The sequence below is a fragment of the Peromyscus californicus genome, unplaced genomic scaffold (genome assembly GCF_007827085.1).
Source record: "Peromyscus californicus insignis strain IS unplaced genomic scaffold, ASM782708v3 Scaffold_8__1_contigs__length_139910024, whole genome shotgun sequence".
NCBI classification, from domain to species: domain Eukaryota; kingdom Metazoa; phylum Chordata; class Mammalia; order Rodentia; family Cricetidae; genus Peromyscus; species Peromyscus californicus.
The window spans coordinates 73,075,670-73,092,931 of NW_026294606.1; the positions used below are offsets into that span (position 1 = coordinate 73,075,670).

The following is a 17,262-nucleotide window of genomic DNA, read 5'->3' on the forward strand; positions in this document are numbered from 1 at the left end:
TTCCCCATCATACATAGAAGCCACAATCTCCCAGCAGATGTCTTGGTTGTCGGGCTCTTATAATCTTTCCAACCCCTGTTCCATGCTGTTCTCTGAGCCGTATGTGTAGGGATTATGTTATAGATTTACCAGCTGGGGCTGGGTTATATTATAGATGTATCGGCTAGGGCTGAGTTATATTATAGATGTATCACCTGTGGCTGGATTATATTATAGATGTATCAGCTGGGGCTGGATGCATTATAGATGTATCAGCTAGGGCTGAGTTATATTATAGATGTATCAGCTGGGGCTAGATTATATTATAGATGTATCAGCTATGGCTGAGTTATGTTATAGATGTATCAGCTGGGGCTGGGTTATATTATAGATGCATCAGCTGGGGCTGGATTACATTATAGATGTATCAGCTGGGGCTGAATTATATTATAGATGTATCAGCTAGGGCTGAGTTATGTTATAGATGTATCAGCTGGGGCTGGGTTATATTATAGATGTATCAGCTAGGGCTGAGTTATGTTATAGATGTATCACCTGGGGCTGGGCATCCGCTGATCACTTGTTTTCTGCATTTTGGCCCATCTGTGGCTTTCTGTGATGATCTTCATCTGCTACAAAAAGTTTCTTGGATTAGGGGTGAGAGCTGTACTACTTCCCCAGGCATAAGAATAAGTGTTTAGAATGCAGTCAGAACTTAAACTGGTTTAAGAAAGTGGCAGTAGGGAGTTCTCTTCTAGGTTCAGTGGCCTCCCTAGATGTGGGTAGTTGGCTAGGTTTGCAATGCCAGGCATAAATTCCTCCCTACTAAGTGGGCCTTAAGTCTAATTAGACAGTTGTTGGTTACCCCCAATTTAGAAGATGCTGCTACTGCAACTCTGGAAATAACTTAAATGTCCTTCAACTGGTAAGTGGACATAGAACTTGGAAGAATTGAGCTGGAACTGACCTGGAAGCCTCTTCTTTCAGAATTAGTTCTCATGGTACCAAAAAAAGGTGCATGTGGGAGAAAAGGAAACACAATGTGTGTGAAACACAATGACCTGCACGGAAAGATAAGCCTGGAGGTCCAATAGTGACACTCGTAGCTTAGGGGTAATCAAGAACTGTCTAGTTGGACTTTAAAGCCTGCTCATTGGATCTTGTTATCTGGGAGAGTTCAGGACTCCCCACCCTCATGCAAGCCTAGAGGGTCAAGAGTACCATTTACCCTGGAGAGTTTCTTTTCTTCTCTAGACCCTTGGCACTGGCTTGATCTTGCCTTGCACTCTCCTTGAATTTAGAATGAGGGTGACTTGGAGTTCTCTGGTGCCTCTTTCCTTATCTGCCTACTCCTCTGGTATTCCTGGCCCAAGAGAACTATTTTCAGGCCCTTGAATTCTGCATACCCAGAAGCCTCATGCTACTGCAGAGGCAAGCAGTACAGAATTCTTGTCCTTGACACAATCCCAGGAAAGAACCTCCACATATTTTCTTCTGGCTCTGGCCCATGGCCCACTGCTACCCTTTCTCACCATAGCTCCTGGCCAGATGCTTTTCTCTGTGGCTAGGAAAGTACCCAAATGTGTGACTATTGGTTAAGCCAGGTTTGGCATGGAGGATTGGAAGATCAACTGAGACACAGGCCGAACAGAACCTCTGAAAAGCTTGTCCTGCTCCAAGGGCATGGTGACCCTCCATTCATGGTGGCACTGGGCCTGAGGCTGTAGGAAGAGTGAGCAAGAAATGGATTTGCCCAAATCTCTGGCTTATCTGTACAGTTCTTTGTATAGAGATTTTTTATTTTATGTTTTTTTAATTTTCTCCATCTGTTACCAAACCAAGACTCTCCTGGCAGTCAGCCTGGGTCAAGACTCAGTAGCTAGTTTCTTGTTCCATTTAAAGGTTGGCATGCTCTAATATCTGCAGTCTAGCTACTAAGCAAATGAATAGCTAGCTGTCAGTTCATTCAAGAAGAATGCTTCTCATCTCTCTTAGGACCTATCTCATAAAAGCTGCCTGTCTGTCCTTCCTGGCAGTCTCCCCGCTCCCATGCCTGCTGTACTGCCGCATGCTTGCAAAAGCTCTTCATTGAAGGTAATGGTTAATTTGAAAAAAAAAAGGGGGGGATCATTTGATATCCCATGTTGAGGCTATACTCATACCTTTTAAAAATAATATTTGAAAAATTATCTTCCCCTTGGAAAAACTAGAATGTCTTCTTTAAAATAGGCTGCTTCTAATGTCAATGTTCTGCCTAAGTAAAGGTGCTGTGGGCACTCTTGTCATTGGAATTAAATATTCTCTGCTGTAATAAATCTTTTCATCAAATCACAAATTTATCTAAGCAATGGGCGGCCCAGGTTGGCTCTTTTGGTTTGTTTTTTTTGTTTGTTTGTTTGTTTTGTTTCGCTTTTCATTTTTATCAATGTATTTTCAGCCCTGGCTACATGAATTTGCAGTGTAATGTGTGAGCATGGATGTTGGTTTTAGAATGAGTCTTAGATATTTTGAAAATGCCGTATAGCCACCTACCTGTTAAAAGTGGTCCAGCGGCTAAATGAGGAATAGATGACTCTTCCCTGTGGGAAGATAGCATATGTCTTGGTTAAGAAGTTGAGTCACGTTTGGCACTACTAAATTGTTATTCACTTGAATAACTTTAGGCCTGCATGGGGGAAGTAGGATGTGTCCTGTAAAGTGGGCTCTAGACTCCAGTCACCTGACATGGTTTTTAGTGGGTGACCCCCCCAACAATTTATTGATACTTTCTGAGCTTCACTTAGGTTGACCACAAAAGGGAAGAAGCTCCTAGAAGGAAGTTCTAAACTGCAGCGTTGTGCACACTGGCATGTCTCCCTCGGTTGAGAGGGAAATCCTTACTGCTAGTAGACGAAAATCTGATGTCTACAAATGAACCACGACTGCAACATGGGCAGGCTTCGCCCTGAGAGGCTGTTTATGCCAGTCCACCATCTGATGCTGACATTTACAGAGAAAGGAAGAAAAAAATTTGAATTATGGTTGCAACATCAAATTATATTTTAGTACGTACAAAAAGATAACCCTGAGGGTCACAGTTAATGCTCTCTATGAACAAAGCATGCAGCTGACACCAGGATCTCAAATGAACAATGTCATTATTTAAATGCCCGTGAAATATTCTCAGGGGTGCTGTTTCCAGTAAGGTCCTGACTATTTGGTTTACTAGCCAGCAAATGTTTGCTGATATTTTGTTGATACCTGGTCTCAAGTTTAAGGAATTATTCCTGGGCCGATCTTTCCCTTCCATTCCCTGTGGCCCACTACCTTCTCTGCTCCCTCTCACATGCAGAGAGAGGTGGACAAGGAGACAGTTAATGACTACATCTAAGGGTAGGAAGGTGTCCGGAGGCAGAGGCATCTCCAGAATGTTTCTGTTCTGATTTTTTTTTTTTGGTTTTTCGAGACAGGGTTTCTCTGTGTAGCTTTGCGCCTCTCCTGGAACTCACTTGGTAGCCCAGGCTGGCCTCGAACTCAGAGATCCGCCTGGCTCTGCCTCCCAAGTGCTGGGATTAAAGGTGTGCGCCACCACCGCCTGGCTCTGTTCTGATTTTGCTGCTCACTGCTTCGCCATGGAGACTGTGACCTCCTGAGGTTTGGGGATTGAGTTTTAAATTTTATGTTCTTATATTCTAAGTTGTCTTAGCTGCAAAATATGTTAACAAAGGTTCTAAATATTGCGCCTTAAAGGATGGCCTCCTGATTATACGACCAAACACACACATTTAAAGAAGCCCCATGATTGAAAACAGTGGCAGCTGACGGCCTCGGGGCCTATTTGTCGCTTCCTGAGCACCACCCAAGGGCTACATTTCATATGTCTTTATTCACTTAATGTTTATGATACTCTAAGGTAAGATTGACATCTACACTTTATAAATGAGCATGACTGAGCTCCAAGAAATGAAATAACTCAGTACCTGGGGACAACAGGGTAACACACAGACTGGAGCAGCTTGGCTCCACCTCAAGGCTTGACCACTCTCCTATTCATCTCATCAATGCCCTTGGGTAACTGAACTTGTGACAGTTATTTTCACAAAGCTGGCCTGAGAAGACACTCCCTTTATCCCAGGGGTAGATTTGAGAAAGCCAGTGAAATGCAGTATGTGACTAAACACGTACCGTGGAGATTTGGGGATTTGATCCTAGGTCTTGTGGCCATCAAACCACATACCTAACCTGATTTTGCTGCTCACTGCTTCTCCAAGGTTTGGAGATTGAGTTTTAAATTTCATATTTTTATATTCTAAATTGTATTTTCTGCAAAGTGGAGGAAGCTGGTGGAAATGACCATGGCATTTTCCATCTTTTCACCTACTCTTTTTGTCATCTCAAAGGATTTGAGATGCTGGGATTTGAACATCAATAGTATACTTGCCCTACAATTTGGAACATATACTCCAAGTAAGAGACTATCCATGTCTAGCTTCCTTGGCCCTCAGCTAATGGCCACTAGTTCTCAGGCTCTGCCCCTTCAGCCTGCAGCCAATCAGAACCAAGCTTTACAAGGGAGCCTGTCTCTGCCCACCTTCCAGGTGCAGTGTGCAGTAGCAAAACTGTTAAGCTTAGGCAGCTTCATGAAGCTCCAGGCCACCTCCAGCCCCACCCATGACCCTGCAGAAGACAGCAGTTCTGTCCCTGTGCTTGGTTCCTGCTCAAGCCTCTGACAGAACTGCCACTTTGCTCTTTGGCCACTGAGCATCCCTCAGCACAGGTCGGTTTCCCTTCTTTGACTAGGACTGCCAGTTAGCCTCAGTCATTGGCTAGGAGTAACCGAAACATCTTCCCCTCTACCACCAACTGCTAGAGTTGATGCACTGATGGCTTTCTGAATGTGGGAACTGGCATGTCAATCACCACTCCTTCCATAGGACTGGTTTTTGTTTTATCAAGGCTGTAACCATAGCCTCAGCCTGTTTCGAGGTTCAATAACTCCTATGAAATCTCAGCTATCAGTAATCATTGCTAGTAGCCCCAGGAACCAAGTAGCAGGAAGTGCATACCCAATGTGCCATTTTGCATTTTCTGTGAAAACAGTAGGTACTGCACATCACCAGTGTGCCAGACTTTGTGCTAAGTACAAGGCATACAAAACAGTGACTCTTGAGTCATGTCCACAAATAGCAGTAGCTGCCCTCTTACCCATATGTGCACATCTCCAGTTTTATTCAGCTTTCCTGAGATGGTTAGGTTATCAAATGATATTTTGTTGTAAACTGCATTTGCCCCTTTAAGGAAATCAACCAAGCATGCAGCTCCCCAACTTGGAAGAGTTACTTTAAGCATCTGTGGCCATTAACTGTTGAAGCAGCAGGTGACTGGCAGTGGGGACAGGACATGAAAAGAGCATGGGAAAGTGAACCATGTAACCTTACAAAAGGCAAAAATGCCATGGGGTCAGATGAAAGGGCAAGAATGTGCCCAGGAGGAAAGTTGACAGGAAATATAGATTTCCAAACTTGAGGAGAAACAAAGGAGTCAACCTGGTATGGTTAGATTTTGATCATTGTTATGGTGGGGTGAGAGAGCACCTGCCACTAATGGAACCAATCCTGACCAAGCACTTACAATACTAGGTAAAGCATCTAATATCCACTTTGCTTACATGGTAAAAAAAAAAATATATGCACCACGTCGCAGGCAATTTCTATAGTTCAGTTATCCTGGGTACTGTTTGACAGGAACAGGTCCTGCTTGCTCCACCCGGACATTACCCAGTGTGGTTCGCTTTTGACACCTGAAGCCCTGCCTTCTCCCAGTGTGGGTTTGTCTAATAATCTGTCCTTGAATTTTCTTTCTCTTGTTTATTATATATTTTATCTTTCCAGAGCAAAGGTGTAACCTTACTTTATTTATATTTCACATTCTCTCTCAGGGGTTGGGGACAACCCTTCAAGCCTGTCGCTGCCGTTAGCTGGCTCTAAAACTTTAGCTTGTCCATCCCCAAACTTCGATTTCCTTACAGTTTTGAAAAAGGATCTCCTCAAACTTTCTAAGACACCTTCCACCTCCAAAATGCTACTACTTTGTATCTGAATTTATCCTCTTCTAGATTCCATAGTTTGTGCTCATGTCTCCTTAAACCGGAACTATGTTGTACTTATCTGTGGAAGCATTTGGGGTACTGGGGCCCAACTACAACCTGGTAAAACTTTGGGTGGAGTACAAACATCAGATTCTAAAAGGCTCTGTAGTGGATTCCAGTGTGGAGCCAGAAGGAAGCAATATTTCTCTTCACAGGTGCTTTGGATTTTTTTTTGGTGTCTCTACCAGTTGATACTACAAATAATCCAACACACACATGCGCGCGCGCGCGCACACACACACACACACACGTATACATTTATTTATTTGTTTTGTTTGTTTATTTATTTATCTTTATAGAGAATAGAGGAGCCTGGTGAGAGGAAAATAGTCAAAAGCAACAGGAAGAGCATTGTTTTGGGAGGACACTATAAAAAGAACTATCAGCCAGACCTGAGGCAGGAGGATCACAAGTTGAAGCCCTTCGTGAGCTACACAATAAGTTCAAGGTCCACCTGGTCAGCCTAGTGAGACCATGTCTCAAAACAGAAAATAAGAAAGAGAATTGACATATTGCTCAATGGTAGAGTGCTTGCATCAGGCCCTGGGTTCCACCACACACACACACACACACACACACACACACACACACACACACACACACACACACACACACGAGTTATTATAAGCAAAGACCAGGATGCGCTCTTTCCAAGCTCTGCTGGTTGAATTCAACATTGCTCAAGAGAAGGCGTCGCTGCTTCCCACTTGAACCAGGGTTTCAGTTTGTTCTAAGTTTCCACCCTGGAAACTGTACTTCCAGTGTCACAGGACACAGTATGAAAGTTTGCTCTGGAGTCAGTATTGCTGGGTGGAACTCTCCCTGAAACTTAGGTCTCACGTACATCTGTTAGAAATTTTGCCTAGGGTCTATCGTACACATCTCCTCTTTTCTCTCCCACAATCTGCTTCTTCAGAAAGCATCTTTTCCATGGAGTTAGAATCTATATGCTAGGGCTTTTGTTTTGACTGTAAAAGTTTTACCTTTATTCCAAAGGAAAGGAAAAGTTTGTGACTTAAAGGAACATAAGCTTGGGGCTGAAAGTGCCATGAAATGTCCGGATCTATTTGACAACAGTCCTGAAGAATGAGTTGTGCTGGGTTAGGTTTGGGGTGAGAGGCAGTCCATGCTGAGGAAGAGGTTTCTGGGTCCTGCATCTGTAAACAGACACCACACTTCTACTAGGCAATTTGTTCCCACCAGTTTCTTTTAACCCTCACAAGTTCACCATTAAAAAAAAAAAAAAAAAAAAAAAAAAAAACACAAATGAGGAAGTGTGGTACAATGGCCTCTTGGGTTCTGCTGTTTTCAGCTCACATGTCACCGCTGCTTCCATTCAGCTAACAAAGAACCGCTGTCCCGTTTTCCTCTTTAAGTGAGACTGAACTTTCTGAGACCTTGACAGTGTGTTCACTGGCAGGACAGAGTGCCCACTGCCCTTCTCCCAGCAGGATTAGATCAAAGGACCTAAAACCCCACCCATGTGACCGTGCTCCACCGCATTGTTGACTTTAATCTCCTGCAGGCTTTTCTATCTGCAGGAAGAAAACATATTCTCTGTGTCCTGATACTGTACATCCATTTATTATTTCTGATTTCTCTAGGTTTCCTCCCTTGGGCCCTGGGCTTAACATCTTCCATCCATGAGCAAAACTCTTCCTACAGCAAGAGCTACTGACTATGGGGTGAGTGAGACAACTTGATAATCAACCTGTTTGGATTACCAGTGTACCTGCCTTGGTATCTTGAGAAGTTAATACTTTTTCTGTACTTTTTTATGTTATATTTATATATTTAATAAGCCATATTTCTTTCACTGTGTCAGATCTGCACAATTGTGTCTTTAAGAATCAAAGAGTTAATTCTCTTTGATAGCTTTGGAATAAATCTTCACTGTCATAGACCGTAACATGAGATACAAATTGACACTCAGATATCAAAGGGGCTTTTCAAATCTCTTGTCTTAGTTGGCTGGCATCTGTTTTGTTATATGTGGAATGAACCCAGATTCATAAAAGATTCATCCTGTGATGTGGATGCTCACGGTGGAGTGTTTATGGACACGGCGAAAATCCTGACATGCAGCCACATCAAGACATTGGTTTTCCACTGTTTCTTGTCAGATTCCTGCAGAGTCACCATGGGAGCCAGATTGCCTGGGGCACACAGTTCAGTGACACCAATAGCTAGCACAGAGAAGTTTCCGGGTAACACAGATGCACATTGTCACAGTGAAGGTGTGCCAATGCCCTCTGCTTTTTCTACCCTTGCAGGAAGGCTCTAATCGAAACAAAAAGACCCACTTAGCCCATGACATTACAGTGCATCAAGGCAAGAGAAAGTGATGTGTATCAAACTGATCTGCTCTTCACCCTGCACTTTATGCAGGGAAGGATACCTGTGCACCGTAATGTCATTTAGATCACTACCAAAGCAGTGGAGAGCATCAAACAGAGGTATTCCAACTTTGGATTGGTTAGTCCTTCCTTTTTGCTTAAAACCATCAGACTGCTTTTCTTAGCTCGTTTACATAATTTTATTTCCAGAGGGATTGTAGGCTAGCATATGCAAGAGTGAATCATGGGTCAGTAAATATTGAGTGAGCATCTACTCTGTTCACATGACAGGTTCTCTTTCAGAGTTAAGGCTCGCTTAAGTATACATTCGAAGGGAGGGGCAGAATCAACAAACATGTAAGTGGTTTGTATGTTGTAGCAGTGATAGAGTGCTCAGTACTTCCAAACCAAAACCCGAAAGGTTTGTCAGATGATGATAAATGTATTAGAGTTAGATAAGTCCAAAAGCATGGACAAGTCACACAGTGATAAGGGACTGTTAGAACAGGGTGTTCAGAAAAAACCTTCCTGGGTGTACAGTACTGGGCAGTAAATGCACAGAACTGAGAGTAAGTAGGCCAGCTATCTCAGAGAAAGTGATGGGGTTTGGATCTAGCAGATGTGATAACCAACAAGACGTTCTTGGACTATTTTGAAGATAGAAGCAGTGGGGATTTCTCCCATGTTGAAAGTGGGATGTCAGTGGAAAACATGATTGGAATGATTCCACAGTCATTGGAGTACACATCCAAGGGAAGGAGTTCTCACATGCCTAAACAAAGAAGACCTCCAAACCAAGAGTAGAGAGAGTAGAACTAGGAATTCTGTATTAGAGCTAGGAAGGTGGAAATAGTTACTGGGCACCCAAATGCAGAAATCAATTGGCAGTTGAATATTCAAGTCTGGAGTTCAGGGGGCATAATCTTTAATGAAGGCATACTGTGGAGAGTATTGGCTCTTGGGCAGCATTCAAGCCTGAGGCTAGATGAGACCAAGTAGGCAGCAAGTCTCCAATGCCTACCTTCTCCCTTAAGAATCCTTTAATTGGAATGCAGTAGGTCTCACACATTATATCAATGTGTGGGATGTTAGGAACCTCCCAACATGGTTGTACAACACAAATTAAGGGCATCTGCCTTCGACAGTGGCTGGAGACAGCAGAAGTCATAAGCTAGATTCCAGGGTACCCTAAAGGGTACAGGGATGAGTGAGAACCAGACAAGAGAAAAAGCTACAGTGAGGCAGGAAGAAAATAATGGGAAAAAAAAAAAGTTCTGAAATCCAGGTACAGCCTGTTAAAGACAGTGGAGTGATGAACTGTATCAAATGTCATGAGCAGCTCCCATCAATAGGGACTGAGAATCTGCCACTTAACTAAGCAGAATGATGTCCATGGTGACTTTACAATAGCAGTATTACTGCTTTAATAAGATGGTGGCTGGATGGGGGTAGACTCTAGAAAGAATGGGAAGAGAGGCACAGTGGAATCTTTCAGGGGTAGGACCCAATGAGAGGTTCTTAGGTCATTTGAGACGTATGCCCTAAAAGTTGATTATGGGGCCCTGGTTTCTCCATTTCTCTCTGCTTCCTGCTTTGTGATGGACCTGTTTGCTCTGGCCCACATCCCTTCACTGCCCTCTGGTATGCTCACCAAAGGCCCAAAGTCATGAAAGCCACCAGACACCTTGGACTGGAATCTCTAGAGCCATGAGGTAAATAACCCTTTTTATAAGTCAGTTCTTTGAGTTCCTTGCAGTGGTGACATGAAACTGACTCACTTACGCAGAGAAGGAAAATGAGCAATTAAATGGCCACGGAAAGATTTGTGCAGCTGAGAGGTCAGAGGTCAGAGCTTCGGGGTGCAATCAGCAGCCCTGTGGATGTGTCCCAGCTACATTCAGCTGCTTTCCTGGTACTGAAGACCTGAAGAGTAAGCATTGGCAAGCGTGGGTTCATGGCTTTTCTGCCAAGTAAATAGAATGAGAGGAAGTGAACCATAGACCTGAAGCTAAAAACAATGGCAGCCATGTCAGTTTAGTGATGAGCCTTCCCACACATGCTAGCCAGGGGGAGCAAGAGAGAGGATCATGCGCAGTGAGAGATGGTCACATTAACTGCGAGGAGGTCTGCAGAGGACCATAATGCTGAAGATGCAGTTCTAGTCTTTGCTGTGGCCTGAAACAACTGTCTATTTTGATAAAAAGTAAGCATGTTCATTACCAAAGGCTGATTGCACTTTGAATCTACTTAATTAAGTTTTCACCCATTAAAATTAGTTAAGCTATGCAAAAAAGACCATGGCTTTGAGCATTAGTATGCATTCTTTCACTTACAATTATGAAATGAATATATTAGTGTATAATCTAAAAACAATTAGTGATTGCTAGTCTACATCTTAGTAATTCTTCTCATCTAAAGTAATAAATTGCCAAAGACAGAATTAAGCCATCTCTCTCCTTTGCCATCCCCGTGGTTTGGGGAAATGGTGACAGACAGCATAATGCATGTCTCTGTCTATCTTGTAAATCGCTTTAATTTTCCTAAATTGCTGGAAAGGGATTCACTGCAGTTAAGGAACTTCTCAAAATCGAATTGATCAAATTGCATTACCTAAGACAGATGCCAAAGCTACAAAGTACTGGCCTTTGATACAATTCTACCTAGCCTACCTCAGATCTTCTGCATGCGAATGGGGAGTTGACACCGGAGACCTAACCTAATGACCTTTCATTCTAACATGTTAAATTTTTGTTTGTGGGTAGGAGGGAGTGTTTAGTTTGTTTTCTCCCTCTGTGCCCGTCTTCCTTCTCTATTTTACCCTAATTTTTGACATAGTTAAACAACAGTGATAGGAGGCCATGAGTGGGCGCTGCATACCTGCAGTGGGCCTGACAGACCAGACCAGTGTGGAGTTTAGTCATAGTGCCAGCATGGCTGGTTTTAGAAGGCCTTGTAGCCAATTAACTAAGCCATAGCCAACTACCTGGCTGATTGATTAAGCTGCAGTCAATTAATGTGTTCTCTGTGCCTCACCTCTACCTTTCTATAAATTCTGTCTGATAGCATTATTGGCTGAAGTTCTGAGTCTGCTGTAATTTTAGGGGCTATCGGATTCACAAAGTTTGTTTTGGTTTGGTTGTTTGCTCAGACAAATTCTCCTGAATATAATTTGTCTAAGGAACTTTCATTTCAGCAGCAGCACCATTAAGGGTAAGTTTTAGAATACATTTCAAGGCAGTAGAAAGCACGGTTGAAAAGCCTCTGGTTTTTAGATGGGCCTAATTCCCTGGGCAAAATGTCTGTGTTTGTATGTGATTCTCAGGTGGGAATTTGCACCTTCCATGTTCTTACAGCTCCATTTCCTGGTCTGTGTCACCAGCATATGTTTCAGATTAAATTAAAAGCCTTTACCTTCCTCCCGAAAGTTCTGTGGCCAAGAGGAGCCAAATTATTTTACTTTCTGATGAGATTAGTCCCAAGCCCAAAGGAGCTTCCCTGTGGCCTGGGTGTGATTATGAAACTAATCCCGGACAGATTACACTTTGCCCCTCTGCCTTGCTCTCAGGCTTGGTGACGGGCCTATGACCTGAATGCCCTAACACTGGAGCAATGTTGCTTTCTAGTTTAAACTATGGTGAAATAGAGAAACCCTGTCTCGAAAAACCAAAATAAAAAAAAAATCCTTAGTTTTCAATAACATGTATTCCTGAAAATGTGAAAATCAACATGGGAAAATTGGAACATAAATATATGTTACAACAGACTCCTATTTCTACAGAGAACAAAAGTAAATCTCAAGTGTCATTTCACTATCTGTAGAAATAAAGTTTCAATGTTTGGGGTGTGTTCCTTGACTTTGTTCTTTTCTAATTAAATACCTTAGTACTGATTCAGTGTATTCAGTGTAGGCTAGAGACGTGATGTGATGTGATGTGATGAACTGTGGGTTCCTCATGGGCAGTGTCAGAGCTTCAGTCTCTGTGTTTTCCCTTAATTTCCATTCCGTCATCAGGAAATGTAATGTCATTTTCACATGCTCACATCTACCTCTTTATGTAGGTGAAGATCCTAACATCCCCTTAGCATCCTGGTTTGTACCACTTGTATTGACATATGCTCATCTATTGATTAATTTTCAGTTAGGAAATCAATTGTCATGATCACTTAAAATAAAATCTGAAAACTTGCATTCACCACTCAAAGCAGCAAAAGCCTGCTCTTAGGAGTCACCCAGGCTCGCGGCTCCTGCTAAGTCTCAGTGCTGGGATATCTGCTAGTTCACTTTGGATTTAAGCATGTTTATAAAGCTTGTTCTTTGTGACACATCATAGAGATGGAAAAGTATCTTCCACTCCGTATGCAAATGAGTTAAAGGATGAAATACTGTGGCCAATGCCATAATTTGCCAATTAATTGGAAAACACTCCATGAAACCTTGGGCAGAAATGAGGAGACAGAGCGACTGTTAATTGTGTTGGGAGAGCTGATATTTTTAGAATGGATTTCTCTAGGGATAAGTCATGTCCCTTTTCTCTTCCAATGCTTTGCATTACAGTACTATCTGCTTTATTTCATGTTCAAGTCTTTAAAATCATAAATAAGAGGACCAGAGTCAGGTGTGGATGTATTTTCTGAAGTATGATTGTCTTAAGAGCCAACCAAATCATTCCAGCACGCACCACATGCAGTGTTTCCATATATGGTGGAAATGAAGAAGTCTGTGGCAATCTAATGGCGATGAAAAGTCACCATTGCCCAGGGATGTTGTAGATAGTTCAACATCACAGGGCAGTGCTTTACACACACATCCGATGATGCTTGTGTAAACAAACATGTCATGCGACCAGGAGTGTCAAAGTTCAGCATGTACAATAAGTGTATCCCTCTTCTTGAAGTGGTCACTGTAGATAGAACAGAACATATGTCAGCAGCAAGCCTATGCATGGCATGTCTACAAGTCTCTTGATACAGTCAAGAAGCTGGTAGCTTGACCTAGACATCAGGTTTGTGTAAGTATATTCTAGAATATTTGCCCAGTAACAAATGCCACTCACAATCTATCTCTCAGGCTGTATCTTGGCTGGTAAGCAGAGCTTGACTGTGTCATCCGGTGCTCAACTACAGTCTTTGGGGACAGGGGGAACACTGTGATAAGACATTGCCCAGAAGTTTAAGAGCTGAGCTCTAGGTCTAGTCAATGTCCCAAACACTCTTTATCTGAGATCATATAACCTAACAGGAGGGCATGACACTAGATAATTGCTCACATTTCTAGCTTGCAAGATTTGCATTGTATCATATAAAAGGTAGGCTATAAGGGAGTTATTTTTGCCACAAACTTTGAAAATTAAATTTAATTAAAAGCAATTCCATGCACCTAATTGTTGGTTCCCATGTACAAATGAAAAACGTCCATTGATTTTTGTAATTGACTAAAGCCCATTTTTTGTAGATTAAAATTCTTTCAGCCTCCACATATGCTTATCCTTCCCAATTATTAGCATCCCTGATGAGAGTGGTATGTTAAAACCAATGACCTGTGTTAGCACATCGTTGTAGCCTGGAGTTCATAGTTCATCATAGGTTTTGTGCTCAGTATTTCTCTTTCTGTGAATTTCAAAAGTGTGTAATTGCATCTATCCACCATTGTCATTTTGTACAGAATAATTTTAACGTCATGTAAGTCTTATACTTGACCTGGTTCCTCCCTCCCTCCCTAATAGCTGCTGGCAACCACCACTCTTTTGCCTTTTCTAGAATGCACAGAGTTGACATTATACAGTCTGTTATTACTGAATGTTGTCACTTAGTAGTATGAATCCTATAATGTCTTTTCTTGACTGGATAACACATTTCTTTTTAGTGCAGAATAATATTCCTTTGTCTGAATGTCTTATAGTTTACCCACTTACCCACTGATGGACATCTTAGTTGCTTCTGAGATGGCAGTTATAAATAGGGCAAGTTTTTATATGGTCATAGCTTTTCAACTCCTTTTTAAATACCAAAGAGTGTGAAACCTAGATCATATGATGAATATGTGTTAACTTTTGTAATAATCAGCTAGACTAGTTGTCTTCCAAAATGGCTGCTATTTTGAACTGCCACCAGTCATGAGCATTTAGAACATTACTCTGAAGTCCAAAAATGTGCTTTGTAAATGTCCAGATATGTCAACTGTGGAGGCATGCCTACAACAGTCATGAGAAGTTTACTGTTATCTTGTGACTGTGACCTGGCCTTTCTCAGCACAGCAAGCCAGCAAGCCACAGGCTTGGTTCATGTCTTCCTTGTCTTTTCAACTGACTTAGCCTATAATCCACTGTCAATTCAATAATCTCAAGAGCACAATTGTTTTTGAAGGTGGCCTGTCTCTCACCAGTAGCCAGCCAATATCCAAAGAAAAATGAAATTCAGGTACTGTAATACATAATCTTTTGTTTCTCAATTTGTCTCACTAATTACCTGCCACAGGCATTGCCACATGGTGGAATTAGTGGACTTATCTCTGTGGGCTCACCCTTTACTGTGGTTCCAAGCAATTCTTAGTGCCTGGAGTACTGGGAATAGCATAGCCTGGCAGGTTCCCCAGCCGATGCTAGAACGGTCACTGGTCTCTCTCTGTAGTTAACCATTATCACCAGCACATCCTTCTCAACTCTTAGCCTGGGCGCTTACCTGGGCAGTCCAACTGCTGTTTTCTCAATCCATATCACCTAGCTTTCACCCAGCCATGGCTTGAATGGCTGATTTTAGAAAGAGGCATTGCTAATTCCTCTTGTCAAAGAAACTAGATGTTCTTTGAGGTTTATAGATCACAGTGCACTTTAATTTTTTTCATAAAAATTTTAAGATGTACAAGGTGCCACTTTTGCTATGTATAGTGAGATGAGCACTGTGATCATGAGTCTCTTCACAGTCTCTGTACACATGTGATAAGAACACGTTTGATCTACTTTCTTTGCAACATACAGTATGATATCATTAATGATAGGTATCAGAGAACAGTGTGGTAAGGGAAGAAAGTCACAGGAAAGTTCAGTTTGAGTCAAGTTTCCAAGCTGCTACAGTCAAGTCATTAACCCATGTGCTCCCTCATTCCTCGGTTCCTGGCCTCAGCAACTAGCAAGCAGTGTTGCTCCCAGGAGCAGTCTGCTCCCTCTAGAATTTACTCCTGCTAGTACATGAACCGACCCTTCGCCAACACCTCTGCCTTAGGGCAGCTAAGAAAAACTTCTACATGCAGCCAATAATGGAGAGTGTGTTTGAAGTTGGGAGGACCCATGCAGGGAGAGTCAGAGAACAAGTGGCAGCAACTGCTCTTGTCTCCAGCTCTTTCACAGAGTTGACCTTTGTAAACCCAAGATAAGAGCTGCAGTCAGTCATTGCGGCTTCAGCATGTAGCACTTAGGAAGTACCTTATAAGTATTTGTGGAGCTGAATTGGACAGCCACACACAGTTGGACCAGAGACACATGGTCATCAGCCAGTGACTGGGTAGAATTAAATCATTAATGATGGGATGATGGGGGGGGGCAAAAAGGTGGAAATAAGGCTTTTCATCCCTGCTTTTCTTCTCAGATAACTCTGGCACCTCACTGTTGGAAGCTGTGTGCTGGTGTAAGCCATGAACACAATCAGTTCTAAACCCAGCTCTCTTTCAGACCATGGACAGAGGGGTGAATGAGTCCTGGTTAGTGAATTATTTGTGGGACCAAAGGTGCCCAGAAGAAATGCTTGTTTACCATCACCACTTCAGAGAGGTGAAGTGTTGCAGACTCTGGGAAATGTACCTTGGTGGGCTTCCAGTTCGCCCCTGGGGGTGATGGTGCAGTTAGGGCCTTCAGAGGGGGCTGTGAGGTCTGCATTGATGTAGATAAGCCACTATGCTGAGGTTGGCTTATGTTTACCACCAGCTCATTCTTCAGGAACAGCAGTAAAGAGACTAGCCAACAGTGTCCTGACCTGCCCTCCTGGTACTCAGGCAGCCAGGCATTCCTAACTGCTCACTTTGTAGATGATAAAATAGATGGCTTCACTTTTTCCCTAAATGTGCATGTCTTTCAAAGTCTGTTTTCTTCAATGCATTCAAAGGGATATTCACCTGTGCACATAATTCTGACCTTACCAGTGAGTTGCTGAAAGAAAGAGAGAAAGAAAGGAAGGAAGGAAGGAAGGAAGGAAGGAAGGAAGGAAGGGAGGAAGGAAGGAAGAGAGGAAGGAAGGAAGAAAGGGAGGAAGAAAGGGAGGAAGGAAGAAAGGGAGGAAGGAAGAGAGGAAGGAAGGAAGAAAGGGAGGAAGGAAGAAAGGGAGGAAGGAAGAAAGGAAGAAAGGAAGGAAGAGAAGAAGGAAGGAAGGAAGGAAGGGAGGAAGGAAGAAAGGGAGGAAGGAAGGAAGGAAGGAAGGAAGGAAGGAAGGGAGGAAGGAAGAAAGGAAGAAAGAAAGAAAGGAAGGAAGGAAGGAAGGAAGATAAAGGAAAGGAAAACAAGGTCTTTCTTGAAAGACAAAAACAGTGTTTTAAGTGTTCTCAGGTTGCAGAAGTGGCTGAGGCAGCCAGCTGCTAAGTCCTTTGACCAGAGGATATCTGACTGGGAGGACTGAAGGACCTGCTGGGCTTTGGAAAAGGCCATCCATCTAACATGCTCACTAGGGTGCAGCAGAGAGAGGCTCTGGGTGTGTTCTCTGAGGTTGCTGCTTAACCAGGGAAAGGCAGGAGACTCCAAGCACAGCGGAATGGAGCGAAGTTCACATCCAGGTCCATTTCACATATATTCATTCTCAGATGAGGCAGTACTTCAGAACTAATGTCCTTTTAAACTT

At 42.8% G+C, this 17,262-nt stretch overlaps 1 protein-coding gene across 3 annotated transcripts in view; it reads left to right on the top strand.

Annotated features, from left to right (window-relative positions):
* Kiaa1217 (KIAA1217 ortholog) overlaps positions 1-17,262 on the top strand; it is an 807,432-nt gene that overhangs the window by 157,292 nt on the left and 632,878 nt on the right. For 2 of the 3 annotated variants that reach the window (XM_052729451.1, XM_052729448.1), the window contains one exon: positions 7,711-7,791. The gene's annotated coding sequence lies outside the window, so the exon portion shown is untranslated. Of the gene's footprint in view, positions 1-1,974; positions 2,074-7,710; positions 7,792-17,262 lie in introns of all 3 variants that reach the window. The other variant, XM_052729450.1, reaches the window with a different exon arrangement.